This window comes from Petromyzon marinus, unplaced genomic scaffold, assembly GCF_048934315.1.
Source record: "Petromyzon marinus isolate PM22_M1 ecotype Great Lakes invasive population unplaced genomic scaffold, UKy_Petmar_22M1.pri1.0 PM_Scaffold_146, whole genome shotgun sequence".
NCBI classification, from domain to species: Eukaryota; Metazoa; Chordata; class Hyperoartia; order Petromyzontiformes; family Petromyzontidae; genus Petromyzon; species Petromyzon marinus.
The window spans coordinates 47,188-53,187 of NW_027423109.1; positions in this window are offsets into that span (position 1 = coordinate 47,188).

A 6,000-nucleotide genomic window follows, 5' to 3' on the forward strand; every position below is an offset into this window, starting at 1 on the left:
GTATAGTAGTGTATTGTGTAGTGTATAGTGTCATAGTGTATAGTGTAGTAGTGTATAGTGTAGTATACTAGTACAGCATTAGTGTGTAGTGTAGTGTATAGTAGTGTATAGTGTAGTGTATAGTGTAGTATACTAGTACAGCACTAGTGTATAGTGTAGTGTACTAGTACAGCACTAGTGTAGTGTATAGTGTAGTAGTGTATAGTGTAGTGTATAGTAGTGTATAGTGTAGTATACTAGTACAGCACTAGTGTGTAGTGTATAGTGTAGTGTATAGTGTGTATAGTGTAGTGTATACTGTAGTATACTAGTACAGCACACAGATTTTTGCGCGCACATTTACGTGATCCAACCCCCCAAAAAAAAACCTCTCGTGGATGACATTGGTCGCGAAAGCCCTACTGCTCCGTGTGAAACCGACTCGCCGGTTTTGTGCTGGAGAGTAAAACCCACAACACACTTACAGCTCGAGTACCGTTACCCTTCACCAAGTTACTCACAGCCAGCATCATCATCATCATCGGCATCATCAGCATCATCATCATCATCGGGCTACTTGGCTTAACGGGGACGCGTTTGCAACCACGCCATCTTCTTAACCCCCGCAACAACAACAACAACAACAAAAAACAACAACAACAACAACAACCAGCCTCCGTCGTGGATATAAGTATGGGTCGTCGCGTGAAGCCTCCCGCAACCACGACTGCGAGTCGCCTCCTGTGCCACTGTGAGCCCAGTGCATGGCCCTGGCCCCTGGCCCCTGGCCCCTGGGCCCCTGGCCCCTTGGCCCCTGGGCCCCTGGGCCCCTGGCCCCTAGCCCCTGGCCCCGGGCCCTACTTGTCCCTCTTCTTCACCCCCTAGGGGGTCACGAGACTACAGCGGGGAGCTCTCTCCGCCTTGAACCTCGTGCACGGCTGCATGGCCGCGGCGCCCTGTCGCTTCACGGCGGCTTCGTCTGACCGGACTCTTCGGCTTGACCGTTGTCTCCGCAACCGCTCCTCCTGATTTTCTGGCCTCCGCGGTTTGCTAACCCGCACGGCAACTCCGCCCGCACGGCTTTCAAAGACGCGGTCCCCGGCTCGACAGCGTCCATTAGAAGCGCCGTCGCCCCGGAAGTTTCTGTTTCTACTTCACCTGAAGAGGGCCACTTTTGTCTTGTCGGGGTGGGGGGGGCGAATTTTATTTCATTACGGTTTTTTTATTTTATTTTTTTCTTTCTCCATCGTTCTGCTTCTTCTTCGGGGGTCGCTTGGAGTTTCGCGAGGCCCAGTTGTTTTTTGCGGCCCTGGCGTTGCGGCATGAACCTGCCGAGGCTTGAGCTCTCGCAGCTTTTGGCAGTCGGCGGTCGCTGTGGGCGTCCGCACCGCGGTAATGTCCCAGCGTGTCCTCGAGCGACCTGCCCCAACTCGCCCGCCGACGACAACGTGCTCAGTCCGCTCAGCGGCGTGTCGCATTGTTGGTGCCCTATGGGGTGGGGCAGGCGGGCGGGTGGGCGGGCGGTGTGCCTCTCGCCCAAAACCAAATCCAGTTGGGGTGGAGACTGCCGGCGGGAGCACGGAGCTCCCGCCGGCATGGCTCTCTCGGGGTCTTTGGGGGGCGGGGGGGGGGTTGGGGGGCCCACGCACGATCCTCTATCCACCGCCGCAAGGTCACGGCACTAAGCGGGAGCGGCGGCCGAAGTCGCTCGAGAGCTACGAGAAACCGCCACCCTTTATTATTTTTTATTTTTTCACTTACCTACGCGTAACCGCTTGACCGGCGGGAAACGCCATTTGCCGTGGAGCGTCGAACCCGGACCTTGGGGACGTTTTTTTTTTTACAATCGAGAGAGGGCGCATCTTTTAGATTTAGAAGTTTTTGTCGTTGACGGCAGGGATGCGGTACTTTCTTCTTTTTCCTTTGGGTTTCTTTTTTGGGCGAAGTTGGCGAAGCAGGTGTCGCGTGAAATGGCTGAAATCGCGGCGTTCCGGGCAGTGATACGAGCGTCGTGATTTGATTCGATTTTACTTCATGCCTGCCGCGGACTTTTCGCCGAAACGAAACGGAGCGTCGGTGCCGCGTGGCTGTCCGGGGGCTTCTGTTACGGGCACGAGCAGAGCCCCATCCGTGCGCGTCCAGCGTGTAAATGCGAAATAAAAGTGTATTTTTTAAGCGAGTTTGCGCGTGGCATCCGGCGCGATGGAGGGTCTCCCCTGAAATCTGTTCGGCGGACTTGAGCGGGTACAAGCGTGGACTTGGGCTGGTACACACGGACCTGAGCGGGTACACACGTGGACTTGAGCGGGTACACACGGACTTGAGCGGGTACACACGGACTTGAGCGGGTACACACGTGGACTTGAGCGGGTACACGTGGACTTGAGCGGGTACACGTGGACTGAGCGGGTACACACGTGGACTTGAGCGGGTACACACGTGGACTTGAGCGGGTACACGTGGACTTGGGCTGGTACACGCGTGGACTTGAGCGGGTACAGGCGAGCTGAGCTGATACACGCGTGGACTTGAGCGGGTACACGCGTGGACTTGAGCGGGTACACGCGGACTGAGCGGGTACACACAGACAGAGCGGGTACACACAGAGCGGGTACACACAGAGCGGGTACACACAGCTGGTACACACAGACAGAGCTGGTACATGCGGACTTGAGCGGGTACACACGAACTGGGCGGGTACACACAGACAGAGCGGGTACACACAGACAGCGGGTACACACAGACTGAGCTGGTACACACAGACAGAGCTGGTACACACAGACTGAGCTGGTACACACAGACAGAGCTGGTACACACAGACTGAGCTGGTACACACAGAGCGGGTACACACAGACTGAGCTGGTACACACAGACAGAGCGGGTACACACAGACTGAGCGGGTACACACTGACTGAGCGGGTACACACAGACACAGCTGGTACACACAGAGCTGGTACACACGGACTGAGCTGGTACACACAGACAGCTGGTACACACAGACTGAGCGGGTACACACAGACTGAGCGGGTACACACAGACAGAGCGGGTACACACAGACAGAGCGGGTACACACAGACAGAGCTGGTACACACAGAGCGGGTACACACAGAGCTGGTACACACGGACTGAGCGGGTACACACTGACAGAGCGGGTACACACAGACAGAGCTGGTACACACAGAGCTGGTACACACAGACAGAGCTGGTACACACAGACAGAGCGGGTATACACAGACAGAGCGGGTACACACAGACAGAGCGGGTACACACAGACAGTGCTGGTACACACAGACAGAGCTGGTACACACAGACAGAGCGGGTACACACGGACAGAGCTGGTATACACAGACAGCTGGTACACACAGAGCGGGTACACACAGACAGAGCTGGTACACACAGACTGAGCTGGTACACACAGAGCTGGTACACACAGACAGAGCTGGTCCACACAGACAGAGCTGGTACACACAGACAGAGCTGGTACACACAGAGCTGGTACACACAGACAGAGCTGGTACACACAGCGGGTAGACACGGACAGAGCTGGTACACACTGACAGAGCGGGTACACACAGAGCTGGTACACACAGACAGAGCTGGTACACACAGACAGCGGGTACACACAGACAGAGCTGGTACACACGGACAGAGCTGGTACACACAGAGCTGGTACACACAGACAGAGCTGGTACACACAGACAAAGCTGGTACACACAGACTGAGCGGGTACACACAGACAGAGCAGGTACACACACACAGAGCGGGTACACACAGACAGAGCTGGTACACACAGACAGAGCGGGTACACACAGACAGCTGGTACACACAGACAGAGCGGATACACATGGACTGAGCTGATACAGACAGAGCGGGTACACACGGACTGACCTGGTACACACAGACAGAGCGGGTACACACAGACAGAGCTGGTACACACAGACAGTGAGTACACACAGACTGAGCGGGTACACACAGACAGTGAGTACACACAGACTGAGCGGGTACACACGGACTGAGCGGGTACACACAGACAGAGCGGGTACACACAGACTGAGCTGGTACACACAGAGAGCGGGTACACACAGACAGAGCTGGTACACACAGACAGAGCGGGTACACACAGAGCGGGTACACACAGACAGAGCTGGTACACACAGACAGAGCGGGTACACACGGACTGAGCGGGTACACACACAGACAGAGCGGGTACACACGGACAGCGGGTACACACAGACTGAGCGGGTACACACAGACAGAGCTGGTACACACAGACAGAGTGGGTACACACAGACTGAGCGGGTACACACGGACAGCGGGTACACACAGACAGAGCGGGTACACACAGACAGAGCGGGTACACACAGACAGAGCGGGTACACACAGACAGAGCGGGTACACACAGACAGAGCGGGTACACACAGACAGAGCGGGTACACACAGCTGGTACACACAGACTGAGCTGGTACACACAGACTGAGCTGGTACACACAGACAGAGCTGGTACACACAGACAGAGCGGGTACACACAGACAGAGCGGGTACACACAGACAGAGCGGGTACACACAGACTGAGCTGATAACACACGGACTGAGCGGGTACACACGGACTGAGCGGGTATGATTACTATCAGCCCCACATGACGCCTAGATGTGTGTGTGATCAGGAGGTGGTGGTGTTGGTGTTAGAGGAGGTCATGGAGCTGTAGTTGACATTCCTCCCACATGGTCTGATCAGGAACCATCACTTTTGGTCACCAGAAGTCGCCCTGTGAAATAATAATGACGGGCGATGTTTCGGGCAACGGTCCCTTCGCGTCATTAATGTGGAATGCGTTGAGCAGTTTTTATTGTTAATATTGTGTGCGCACCGTTGCTCCGGCAACATCGCAAAACCATTTGTCAAATCACAAGCGTCGTAAATGTAGCGCGGAATTTCCTGACCAACACGCGGAGACAGGTCCAAATGTTCTGCGCCTTTTATTCCACCTCCCATCACACAGCTCCCTCCTTCATCCACAGCTCTCTCCTTCACCCACAGCTCTCCTTCATCCACAGCTCTCTCCTTCATCCACAGCTCCCTCCTTCATCCACGGCTCTCTCCTTCATCCACAGCTCCCTCCTTAATCCACAGCTCTCTCCTTAATCCACAGCTCTCTCCTTCATCCATAGCTCCCTCCTTCATCCACAGCTCCCTCCTTAATCCACAGCCCTCTCCGTCATCCACAGCTCTCTCCTTCATCCACAACTCCCTCCTTCATCGACGGCTCTCTCCTTCATCCACAGCTCCCTCCTTCATCCACAGCTCCCTCCTTCACCCACAGCTCCCTCCTTCATCCACAGCTCTCTCCTTAATCCACAGCTCTCTTCTTCACCCACAGCTCTCTCCTTCATCCATAGCTCTCTCCTTCATCCACAGCTCTCTCCTTCACCCACAGCTCTCTCCTTCATCCACAGCTCCCTCCTTCATCCACAGCTCTCTCCTTCATCCACAGCTCTCTCCTTCATCCACAGCTCTCTCCTTCATCCACAGCTCTCTCCTTCATCCACAGCTCTCTCCTTCATCCACAGCTCTCTCCTTCATCCACAGCTCTCTCCTTCATCCACAGCTCTCTCCTAATCCACAGCTCTCTCCTTCATCCACAGCTCTCTCCTAATCCACAGCTCTCTCCTTCATCCACAGCTCCCTCCTTCATCCACAGCTCTCCTTCATCCACTGCTCTCTCCTTCATGCACAGCTCTCTCCTTCATCCACAGCTCTCTCCACCCACAGCTCTCTCCTTCACCCACAGCTCTCTCCTTCATCCACAGCTCTCTCCTTCATCCACATCTCTCTCCTTCACCCACATCTCTCTCGTTCATCCACAGCTCTCTCCTTAATGCACAGCTCCCTCCTTCATCCACAGCTCTCCATCCACAGCTCTCTCCTTCATCCACAGCTCTCTCCTTAATTCACAGCTCTCTCCTTCATGCACAGGTCCCTCCTTCATCCACAGCTCTCCATCCACAGCTCTCTCCTTCATC